Source organism: Schistocerca nitens, chromosome 7, assembly GCF_023898315.1.
Source record: "Schistocerca nitens isolate TAMUIC-IGC-003100 chromosome 7, iqSchNite1.1, whole genome shotgun sequence".
Classification (NCBI taxonomy): domain Eukaryota; kingdom Metazoa; phylum Arthropoda; class Insecta; order Orthoptera; family Acrididae; genus Schistocerca; species Schistocerca nitens.
Genome location: NC_064620.1, coordinates 438,621,669 through 438,634,407, shown reverse-complemented (window position 1 = coordinate 438,634,407; position 12,739 = coordinate 438,621,669). Strand labels below are relative to the sequence as shown.

The 12,739-nt window shown below is 44.7% G+C and overlaps 1 protein-coding gene across 4 annotated transcripts in view; it reads left to right on the top strand.

Annotated features, from left to right (window-relative positions):
• LOC126195374 (protein sly1 homolog) overlaps positions 1 to 12,739 on the top strand; it is a 178,440-nt gene that overhangs the window by 1,907 nt on the left and 163,794 nt on the right. The window lies entirely within an intron of this gene.

The window sequence follows — 12,739 nt, the reverse complement described above, 5'->3', positions numbered from 1 at the left end:
TATATATCCTGTGCAAGTCTCTTCATCTTTGCCTAAGTACTGACCCATTTGAACTGACTTATTGTAGCTAAATATTGCTCTCCCTTTATAATTTTTATCCTCCACATTTGCCCTGGTTACCAAATCAATAATTTCTTCATACCTTGAGATATGTCCTGTCAACCAATGACTGCTTATAGTTAACTTGTGCCATAATTTCTTTTCTCCCCAGTTCAACTCAGTACCTCCCCATTACTCATCTTATCGTTAGATAATCTCTTCTTGTCTGAATGACGTACTGTACAAGGCTACACTCCAGACAAGTACCTTCAGGAAAGACAACACTTATATACAATGAAAAACAATTTCTCTCTCTCTCTCTCTCTCTCTCTCTCTCTCTCTCTCTCTCTCTCTCTCTTCCTTTTTCCTTTTTTCTGAAATGCATTTCTTTCTGTTGCTGTGCCATGGTGCATATAAAAGCCTCCAAAATCAGAGGCAGGTCCTAATAACCCAGATAAATGATTCCAAAAATCAAATTAATTTATGTGGATCTCCATCTTCCATTGAACTATTTAGGTCTTGTAGGCAACATAATCCAAGCTTCCGACCACAGCCTTCATCAGAAAAAGAGATGCACACACCCTTCATTCATGCAATCAAGCATACCTCGCTCACATGACCATCATCTGCAGCAGCTCAGGCCAGAATGTGATGGCATTCTGGCCAGAGCTGCCACAATTGGCAGTCTTGTTTGTGTGAATGAGGGGTGCGTGTTTCTCTTTTTCTGACGAAGACTGTGGTCAAAATCTTATGTGTAAGTGTCTTTTAATTGTGCCTGTCTGCAACTTAAAGTGTCATCTTTATAGTAAATACTGAACTATCTCTTCCTATACTGCTGATATTCCTACCTGGAGATTCCCTTGTTTGAAATGTGGAAACATACATTTCCATCTTTCTTTGAATCTGTTCTGTTTGCCAATAACTGGCACAATGAATGTCAGTAGTACTAGAGATGTGCTGTATGATGCCAGTAATTTGAAACATGTTTTTCTCCCCATTGCCATGTTTTATAGACTATGACACACTTTTTTCTTCGAAAAATTGCCTCCAAAATTCAGGTGTGTCTTACACTTGAAATTAATATACAAATGTCCAGTGTTTGATTTAAAATCCCTGCCAGTCTTAAAAATTGCCACACATTCAATGCCACAGGGGACCTATCTCTGTCTAACAATACTGGATTTAACTGAAACAGCAGTGCACCGATGCGACGAACATGAATTGTTGGTATTCAGAGGCTTGCAAACACTGTCTTCCTCCTGCCCAACCATTATAAACCCTGTGATGCGTCATTGCAGTCTACAGTGCCAGTGAACTTGAATTGAAACTGATTTGTGTTGTTGGTAATAGTACAATGTTTTTGTTAGTAACAAGTTTTGTAATGGAAAAAAATAAAAATTATTCATGTGATGCAGGCTATAAATTGAAAGTAGTAGCATATGCAGAACAACATGGAAACAGAGCAGCTGAACGGCATTTTGGCCCTTAAGCAACAGAAAAGCCATTCATGATTTGTGGGCTAGTGAAGAAGAACTGCAAAAATTGAAGTAGACTAAAGGGGCAATTGAGAACTGACTGCCAAGTTGCCAAAACTAGAAGATGGCATATTGAAATGAATTCAAGAACACTGGCATTGGAATTAATACAAAAGTTATTCAAATACATACTCATAAACTAGCACTACTGTGGAATTTAACAGACTTAAAGGGTGGAGTTGGTTGCTGCTACAGTTTTGTGAAGTGTCATGGACTTAGCATGCGAATCAAAACCAAAATATCTCAGCAAATGCCACAACTGTGTGAAGAGAAAATATTATCTTTACAATTGCTTTATTATTCAACATTGAAAGAAAATGAGTGTGGACTTAAACCAAATAGCAAATATTGACAAAACTCCTCTCACATTTGATGTGCTGAGTAATGGAACTGTTGCCATGAAAGGTGCTAAAATGTAACTATAAAAACAAGTGGACATGAAAAAATACACTACACTGTTGTCCTTTTATGTTTTGCTGATTGTGCTAAACTTAATCCAATGACCATTTTCAAGTGCAAAACCTTCTGTAATACTGCCAGGTGTTGTTGCTCTTCTACATGACAAGGGTTGGATGGACGAGACTGGTATGAAATTATGGATTGACAGTGTGTTGGAGAGAAGAAAAGATCATTTATTGAAGAAGAGTTCTTCTTCTTTATCAGTTTAGCAGTCATTTGAAAAATTCTGTGAAAGAGAAATTGAGACAGGGAAATACAGAACTTGCTGTTATTTCAGGAGAACATACTTCACAATTGCAACCTCATGATGTCTTGATAAATAAACCATTGAAACTGCGTATGAGAGAATAATGGAACAAACGGATGATGGATGAAACCCAACATGAGTTCACACTGAAGGGAGCTTTAAAATGATCTACAATCACACAAGTGCATCAGTGGGTGAAACAGTCATGGCCGAGAGTGATAGAAGACATTATTGTTAAATCTTTCAAGAAGTGTGGCATAAGTAACACTGTCAATGGCAGTGAAGATCATCTTATATATGAAGAGAACAACAGTGAGGAGGAAGAGGAAAGTTCAGATAATGATTTTCAGGGATTTTAAAGGTCAGTTTGGTTTTATAAACGATGAATTTTTATTAGTCTGGCTTTGCAGTCTAATAATAAAAATTGTAAAAATTATGTTTTTTTTTTTAAAAAAAAAAGAACAGTGCCTAAAAATTAAGATGCGTCTTACAGTCCGAAGCATCATGTAGCCTGTAAAATATAGTACTCTGATATGCAAAACCAACCAATTTTACAACGAAATATGAACCAAACTTAGAAAACAAATGTGCATCATGGAACACAGAAGAACTATACATATTGTAAACAAAACAATGAAGCCATTATTACGTCACTTTTCAAAGAATATAACAGTGTCTCGCATCATTCAGTTGATGATGTTAGCTTTCTCTCTTTTTCTGGCACACACTCACTCACTCACTCAGCTTATGCAGCTGCAGAAGTATGCATATTGGTGTATATATTTGTGAGAATGTATATTTGTACTGTAAAAAAGTGCAAATGGTCAAAAAGTAGTAGATTTTTATATACATTTATGTGTCACTTATTATTCCTCACTTTTGTTTGAAATATTGGAGAATGTGTGTTGCAATTATCCTGTCTCAAGCTTTGAGTACTGCTAAAGCATTGGACCACATGGATGTTGACTGGCATGTAAGGAAGATGTCGATCAGGTGATAAGAGTTCTGGAGGTAATCTTGGCAGTAAAGGAAAAATACTTGGAAAATTAGTAACTCCAAACTGTATAGATAATTAGTAGTTTATGCTAAATGAGATACGCAGCCCTAAACTGAGTCTCCTGTATGAAATGAAATGAAGCCAGTTCTAAAGCAGAGGCATTGACAATGATTTTAGCACTGTTCCAATTACTCCAGAAAATTCTTAATCTGTCTGCCCATCAGAAGCATCTGCAAAAGTGTTACAGTAGTTAAGAGAGATTTCAGTCAGAACAGCCTCTGTCTTCTTTGTGGAAGGAGAAAGAGTGCTTGAAGACAGTTGACAACATTTGGGGTGTATCCCCACCTAGTGTTCCATAATATATCTCTCACTCCTTGCTCTTTCTTAGTTATTGAAAAGTGTCTTCCGCCAGGTGTAATCAGCTACTTATCAGTTCTTTCAACGGTTCCTATACCAGTTTTGTGAATATTAAACCTCCTTTACCAGGAAAATTATTAGTACTCTCCAGAGCAGTATCAGTTACATGGATAATTTACTCATTTCATGTCAGTTTTTACCATCACATTAAAGACATTCATCCATACCAAGTACATATAGAAGATTCCTGAAGTTTTTCATAATTATATTTGTGATAAAAGAGAAATCTTGCTCTGAATGTACAGATTAGAATGATGTTCTGATGGACTAAAAAATCCCTATACGTCTGCATTCAGTACTGTGCAGTCTGCTGCGTAACCATTTTCAAATGATTGTCGTAAGTACGAGGGTTGTTTTTAAGTAAGGGCCGTTCGCGCGTATAGTCCCGTAGTTCGCGCGGACGCCGCAACAAGCCACCGCGCCACTTGCCGGCATCCTTCCCGTTCACACTGATGCAAGTTGCAGCTCTGTACCTGACGTGTACGCATCACTGTGCTACTTTATAATGTTTACGATTATTGAATCGACCGCCGCGTGTGAGATATGGTCAGTGATACATTTTTTGACCGAGAGAAGCCTATCAGCTGCAGAAATTCATCGTCAGTTAACAGAAGTTTATGGCTTGAATGCAATGAGTGAAGGTAAAGTGCGTCAGTGGGTTAGAGAGTTTAAAAATGGCTGTCAAATCGTCCATGACGAAGAACTCTCAGGCCGGCCCTCTGTGATCACTGATGATTTGATGGCTGCAGTCGAAACAAAGATTCATGAGGACAGAAGATTCACAATTTCCACTCTTTCTTTGGAATTTCCACAAGTTTCAAGATCGGTTTTGTACAAAATTGTGTCTGAAAACCTAAACTTTAAGAAACTGTGTTCTCGGTGGGTACCCAGACTCCTCACAGAGGACCACAAAGGGAAGAGATTTGCCACTTCATTGGACTTTTTGATTCATTACGAGAAAGAAGGGGATGACATGTTGAGTCAAATTGTCACTGGAGATGAAACATGGGTATCCCATATCACTCCCGAAAGCAAGCGACAATCGATGGAATGGCGACACACAACCTCACCTGTCAAGGTCAAAGCCAAACAGAAGCTGTGAAAGCGCAAGATTATGGCAACTGTGTTCTCGGACCGGCGCAGTGTTTTGCTAGTGGACTTTATGCCACGATGAACGACAATCAACTCAGATGCCTACTGTGCAACTCTAACGAAGCTCCGCTGAGCAACTCAAAACAAAAGGAGCGGCATGCTGACAAAAGGAGTTTTGCTCCTGCACGTTAACGCTAGGCCTCACACCTCTCAAAAGACTCAGGATTTGATTGATTCTTTTGGCTGGGAAGTTTTGGACCATGCACCATACAGCCCCAACCTTGCATCTAGCGATTTTCACCTTTTCCGGTACCTGAAACACCATCTTGGCGGGCAGCGCTTCAATGACGACGATGAAGTGAAAGCGGCCGTGAACTCTTGGCTGTCGGAGCAGGCGGCCGAATTCTTTGAAGAGGGAATTAAATACTTAGTTGTACAGTATGACAAGTGCTTAAATAAACAAGGCAGCTATGTAGAAAAATAGGTAAAAGTGTGTAGAATCAGAAAATAAAAGTTTTTTTACAAAAGTATTTGTATCTTTTTTTTAAAATAAAAACGGCCCTTACTTAAAAAACAACCCTCGTACATAGCAGAGTAACATAGTTAAGACACAAAATATGAAACAACCATTGGTCTGTAGCAGAAAGAGTGAAAAGGTGGCTTACATAATGTAACACTATCAAATAGACAAATTTGGGCCGCAGTTGGAGGTGACTCCTTAATGGCCAGAAGGGCCCCGCCCCACCATACTCTGAACTGCCAGTAGCGGGGCCAGATCTTGCCACTACTGTTCCCTCACACTCCCCTTTGTGCATCCTTCCAGAGTGACAAACCTGTTTTCTTTTACCCACCCCAGTCAGCTAATGTTGAGGGCTAGTGTCATGTAGCCCATACTCCCACCCTACTCCTGGCTCTTAAAACTGCAGTTGTAGAGATGTGACCAACAAGCTGTTTCCCCTTCTTGACCTCCCCTCTTGCTGGACAGACCAGCTCATGCATACCCCTCTTTCCCTGCACCCCAGTAAACCCTGATGTGTTTGTCACATTGGCACTCTCATACCTGTCCATATGTCTACACAATGCCTTACTCCCCCCTCCCCTCTGCCAGGTGGCTCATGGCTCTTTCACGAGTTTGTGCATGGTGCACACTGGGCCCAAGCCCTGAGCTGTTGTGGCCCACTCTTCCATCCTGGGCTGCATTTCCTTTCCCGTGCCCCTCCCACCCTGTCATCGATCTTCCCCTGTACCCTTTCCTTATCCTCTCTCATTGTTGTTACTTATGTCAAACTGGATATCCATCTGGTTTCTTGTATTCTTTTCAGTTTTTGGCCACCTCGGCCGCTTCTTTTAGATGCTTGTGGTCCCCCCTCTAAATTTTCTCTCCATAGTTTGAGCCACCTGGGGAAGAACTTCCTCCCTAGAATTTTTTTTACGGCATAGATTCCTCTCCCACTCTTCCTGCCTAGCTGTAACCCCCTACACTGCTAGGTCACCAGCATGTGTAGTCAGTCTGTGTGATGGGGCTGTTATGTAGCCATCTGGCTGAGACCCCTGACAACAAAGGGATCACACTTCTGATACCTAAACTGTTGCCTCCCTGTATATGCCTAGGAGTGGTTGCTTGTCATTCTGGAGCATTGGAACTACTAGCAACACTTGCCAAGCCAGATGACCCTTGCTGTGGCTGGTTGGTCCCCACAGGAAGAGCCCTTGTTGGGTGTGCATGGTATCAGGATGGATGCTTCGAGTATGAAACACATTAGGTTTCAAAAATCTGGCTTTTCTTCTGCGGTCATCTCTTCGGTTGGCAATGGATCATTTAGTACCACTTCTTATGACGCTGTGGCCTTCCCTTCCCTGGCAGTATGGCCAGGCTAGCTGGCTTGGGGTCAAATGCTTTCCCTTGTACGTGGTCTGCACTGATAGGGACACTTTCATCGCTACCATGCTTTTAGTTTTTGTGGAAAATACTGAAGGCAAGTATGGTGAAATGGAGTCCCTCAGTAAGATGTGGTCAGGTTCACTGTTGATCAGAACTACTTCTACTGCCCAGTCTGCAGCCCATTGTGCTTGTGACCATCTTGGCAACATTTCAGTGTCCATTACTTCTTGCCAGTCTTTGAATATGGTCCAGGAAGTCATTTTTCATGAGGACCTCATCCTTGAAACTGATGAGGAACTCTGGGCAAGTCTTGAATGACAGGCCATTCATTTTGTGCAGCATGTTCCGAAAGGTCACATGGAGAGATAATTACATCAATACCAGTGCCGTTATTCTGACATTTGAGGGAGATACCCTACCGGAGAAGGCCAAGGTTATAGTATATTGGTGTGACATGAAGCCATATGTTCCACCGCCCATGAGGTGTTTTCGGTGTTTGGGTTTCGGATACATCTTCTCGCAGTATGGAGAAACTGCTGTGCAGTGAATGTGGAGACCCACTCCATGAGGGGAGCCCTTGTATTCTGCTGCCTGTTTGTGTTAATTATCACAGCCATCACTCTCTACGATCACCAGATTGCCCACTTTGTGAGAAGGAAAAGAAGATAGTGGAGCATACGTCCCTTGATCATTTTCCTACACTGAGGCTCATCAGAAATATGACCACCTTCACCCTGTGTCGATGACATCTAACTTTGCCTCTCTTGTGCCTTTTCTCCCTCCTCCTTACCCTAGTCCCACCCCCCTCCCTTGTCCCATCCCCTGCAGTTCCCATGCCCTCCCCTCTGATTGCGGTCCCCCCTCCCCAGCTGGAGAAGCGTCATCCTTCTTTGGTGCCCTCCAGAGATGGGGCTCCCTCCTGGGATCCCTCCCCCCAGTGACTCCCAGGCCAGAGACCTGCTACTGCAACTTGGCTGCGGGACTAACAGCCTGTGTGCAGCAAGATTGCTCGTTCTCTCGTTGCTCGAGATCTTGCAGAAGCCTGGTCTCTCTCTCTCTCTCTCTCTCTCTCTCTCTCTCTCTCTCTCTCTCTCTCTCTGCACGTGCGTGTGTGGTTGCTCGTGTGTGTGTGTGGGGGGGGGGGGGGGGGGCTGCCCTCCGCGACCTATGAAAGAGAAGAAGGCCCCACCGGTGCTTCTGGAGATGCCATCTGCCCCCTCACAACCTGAGTCTGACATTTCATTTATGGATATGAACTTGTCCTCATTGGTGATGGTTGGTGACTCGTCAGTGTGATTGGCTCCAGACATTTCCCTCCCATTTGGATCCCCATTGCACGATATTCAGAGGAACTGTAATGGATACTACCATCACCTTGCAGTGTTGCAGTCCCTTATTTCGTGTTACTTGGTACCATGTGTCATTCTCCAAGAATCTCAGTTTACTGATGTTCACCCACTGACCCTTCATGGGTCTTGTGCTTTCTATTGGAACTGGGTTGGCGCTTGATGGCTTTAGGTGGAGTTTGGACATTGATCCATATGGACGTTGTTAGTACATGGATCCCCCTTCATGTCACATTGGAAGCAGTTGCCATCTGGGTCCGCTTCGACTCTGCAATCATGGTTTGGAATCTCTGACACCCTCCTGCCAGGACACCTAAACCTGCTGCCCTAACACCCCTCCTTCAGCATCTCCCCCTCGCTTCCTCCTCCTTGGGGATTTTACTGTCCATCATATTTTGTGGAGCAGTGCTTTTTTGTCTAGATGGGGGCTCCTCATTGACCAGTTTTTTGTGTATCACGACCTGTGCCTTCTTAATGATAGTTCTCCTACACATTTTAGTGCTGCCTATGGCGTTTTGTGTGCCATTGCTCTTTCGCTCACTTCCCTGGCCTTATTCCTTTCTTACACTGATTGCTACATGATGACCTCTGTGATAGTGACCACTTCCCATTGATTCTCTCATTCCCTTCCTACCTCATGATGCCCACGTTACCCCGCTGACTGGCCTTTATATACCTCCTGGGTAATGTTCACACGTTCGTTGTCAGGTTGTATTGTTGAAGTCATTCATGATCTGTCTGATAAGATAATTCATGCCACCAACATTAGTGTTCCCCACTCAATGGGTGTCATTCAGTGCCAGCCAGTTCTGAAGTACAGCATGGCTTCATCACAGGTGTAGGCTACACCCTGCACCCTCTCTGGTTGTCAGTGGTAGTCTCCCATTCTGGTCCTTGCCCTTCCAGGTGGCCTTTGTACAGACGATCAGTTCTCATGGAACACCTCACGACCCATTTTGCAATGGCATTGGCATCAGCCTCCTATTCAGCTGCCTTCCTCCTCCAGAAACAGTGGACTGAAGCTTCCCACTTCAGATTTACCCCTCATCAGGCAGAATTCTATGATGAACCATTTACTGAATGGGAACTCTATGTGTTTAGCCGCATCTGGTACCAAGGATTTTTCCCCTCCAGTATTGTATATATAAATATACCTTCATAAGAAGCAAAAATACACTAAAATCACATCCTGCAGTGGAGATGAATAAAACAATCCTGCCAAAGGCGTCATCAGTAGTTAAAATTAAAATATCACGTCCATCTGCACGGCATTTGGCACGATTGTTTTATGCATCTCTACTGCAGTATGTGATTTTAGTGTATTTTTGCTTCTGATGAAAGTATATTTAGATATACTGAAACTGTGGTTAAGGATTTCAATAAATCTCTATCCTGCAACTGTTTGGCTGTTATCATTTACCCTGAAGATTTTCAACAGTTGCTGCTTCAGCATTGTTTAAAAGTTTGAGATCATGTACAGGAACTGAAACTCCTGGCCCAGGCACACCCCTTGTGCTTGTATTTACAGGTAACACCACATTAAAAAGCCACTGACGCCCCTGTGCTATGGAGCTATACCTTCCACCAAAAGGATGACCTGACTGGGGAAAGAACCGAGGGAGCGGTTGCTGTGTTTGTTGTTAACACACACCATTCTTCTGTTCTCTCCTTGGTTATTGACTTACAGGCAGTAGCCATTGTTATTAATGTGGGTCAGAAGATCACTATCTCCTCCCTATATTTACCTCCACAGGAAGCAATAGAGTCTGAGCCTCCAGCAGGCCTTATCGCACAACTCCCCCACCCGTTTCTCCTACTGGGTGACTTGAATGCCCATAATGTATTACGGGGTTTGACCTATACTTGCCCCAGGGGTTAAGTTGTGGAGAACCTCATAGTGTCTTGGAGCTTTACATCCTCATCACAGGCAATCCCACTTATTTCTCTGCTGCTACTGGGTCGTTCTCAGTCATCAACTTCTCTTCCTGCTCACCAGTCCTTGCAGGCTCAGCACAGTGGGAGGCTACTGATGACTTTCAGTCCAGTAACCACTTTGTATTGTGGATCCACACACCGAAAGGAGGATTGCTTGAACAGTAGCCACCAAAATGGATGATCAGCAAGGGTAACTGGGTGCTTTTCAGCAAGCTGGCTGTGACTGAACACCGCAACTGTGCCCAGAATGGGTGAACCACATCGAGCAAATGGTCCATTGTGCCACTGACTTATCCATCCCAAAGCCTTCAGGTTATCTTAGGAGATGACCTATACCTTGGTGACTGATCAGTGCCTTCAGCAATCCAGGACAGGCATGCAGATCTTCTATGGTTTAAATGCTGCCCAACAGCAGACAACATCACAGCCTTTCGAGTTGTGAGAACCAAGCCTTGACGTGCATTCCTGGACTCCGTCACTCATTCCGCTTGTTCTAAAAAAGTATGGCAAGCCATCAGAAGAATTTCCAGTAAACACAGTCATTTACCATTAGCAGCACTTCTGAAAAAAGGGTGTCTCCAAACAATGCCTGGAGACATTGCTGATGACGGCAGTGGATTTTGCAGCAAGTACGGCCAATGCCAGTCAGGGTCGAGCGTTTCACCACTACTGTGCAACTGCAGAGAGGGGCAAGTTGGACTTCAGATTCAGCAATTCTGAGTCTGACAACTGCCCTCTCTCCATTGGAATTGGCACTTTCTGAGACTTGTTTTAATGCATCCAGCATGACCAAATCCAGTGCCACATGCTTCGACATCTGCTGGTAACACCAAAGGACACCACCTGCGGGTGCAAGGGTTAGAATAGGCCCGAGGTATTCTTGCCTCTCGTAAGAGGCGACTAAAAGGAGTCTCACACATTTTGGCCTTTATTTCATGGTCCCCTGTTGGGTTTGACCTCCATTTTTCAAAATTTTCCCAAAGAGCGAGCCAATTGGGTGAGGGCCCCTTATGTGGTGCATAGTGTCCATCATGTGCTGAGACCTCCCACATCTTTCATTGACGTGGATCTGCACTTCTGCTCATTCTCCAGCTGTTGGGTGAGGTCACCCTACTGGGTGCATTTTCGTCCATCCTCTGTGCACTATTGCTTTCTGCGCTCTTGATGGTAATAGATTTCTTAGCTCATTTGTGCCTGGTATCCAGCAGGGTAGCCAGTCCGTGTGGTGGGGCCACCATGTACCCTTCTGGTTGTAGCCCTCTGACCTTACAGGGATCGCTCTGCAGATGCCTGTGCCATTAACTCCCCATGTACGCCAAGGAGTAGATGCCCATCACCCCGGGGCATCAGGCTCCCGGCAATGGGCATCCTGTCAGGTGGCCTTTGCTGTGGCTGGGTGGTGCCCGTGGGGAGGGCCCATGGTCGGACTGGGTGGCATCAGGGCAGATGACACACCATGAAACATAGTACGTCATCTCTTGCTGGTGGTCCAACAACAGTAGTCTCTAAGTGATCAAGGTCTAACTTCAGTGCTAAGAAATACGACCCCAAATCGTCCCCCACCCCCCACCCCACCATCACCACCACTACGGACACACCATGAGAGGAACACGAGGCTAAGGATGACAGCGAAGGTTGTTCACCCCAGTACCCCGTATGTACAAGAGTTGATAGGGAATCTTTCTTGTCAATGAAACCTCAGCTTTTTGTGGAGCATTTAGAGGACAAGTTTGGGGAGGTAGAGGGCTTGTCCAAAATGTGGTCAGGTTTGGTCTTAATCAAAAACAGCATCCTCTCCCTGTCACAGGCACTACTCGCCTGTGACAAGCTGGGGGATGTTTATGTTTCCATCACACCCCATAAGAGCTTAAATAAGGTCCAGGGTATCATATTTTACAGGGACCTTCTTTTGCAGTATTACGAAGAGTGGCGAGGTGTCCATTTCATCCGGCGCATCCAGCAGGGTCCAAGGGATAATTAAGTTACCACCGGTGCCTTCACCTTGGCCTTCAATGGTGACATATTATCCGAAAAGGTCAAGGCGATGGTCTACCTCTGTGACATAAAGCAATATATCCCTCCTCTGATACAGTGCTTTAAATGGTGGAAGTTCGGCCATATGTTTTCCCACTGTACTTCCAGCGTCACCTGTCGGGATGGTCCCAATACTCCCTGTGCCCTGTCTCCCATCTGTGTCAACTGTGGGGAGCACCATTCGCCTTGCTAGCCGGACTTCAGGATTCTCCATAAAGAAAGAAAACTAATGGAATACAAGACCCTGGACCGACTGATCTACACTGAGGCTAAGAAAAACAATGGAGGCTACATTCTGTGCATATGATGTCACGTACGCCGCCGCCGCTATGACAACGGTTCTACCATCTTCCATTCCCCCATGTACAGTTGGCTCTCAGAGCTGTCAGACTCCACCTGCCCCCTTGATCGTGGGTGCCACTTCCCTCCATGTTGCTCCTGCACAACATACTTCAGGAGGAACACCCCCCCCCCCCCCCCCTCCCAACCATCGAGGACATCAGTCCTCACTTCTCAGCCAGAGAAGCATAAGTCTTCTTCAGCTCCTCTTGCCAGGAAGGGATCCCTTGGGTCACTCCTTCCCCAGGTTCCTACCAGTGGCAAAGCTGACACCTGCCAGTGGCTGAGGCAACCACAGGTAGCTGGCCTTAGGGCTTCCCGGTCCTCCTCAGTCCCTGAGACTGAGTTGGTGAAGCCCTCCCAGCTGCAAAAACCTAAGGAGCAGCGAGAAAAACCTAAAAAGAAAAAGACCCCCAA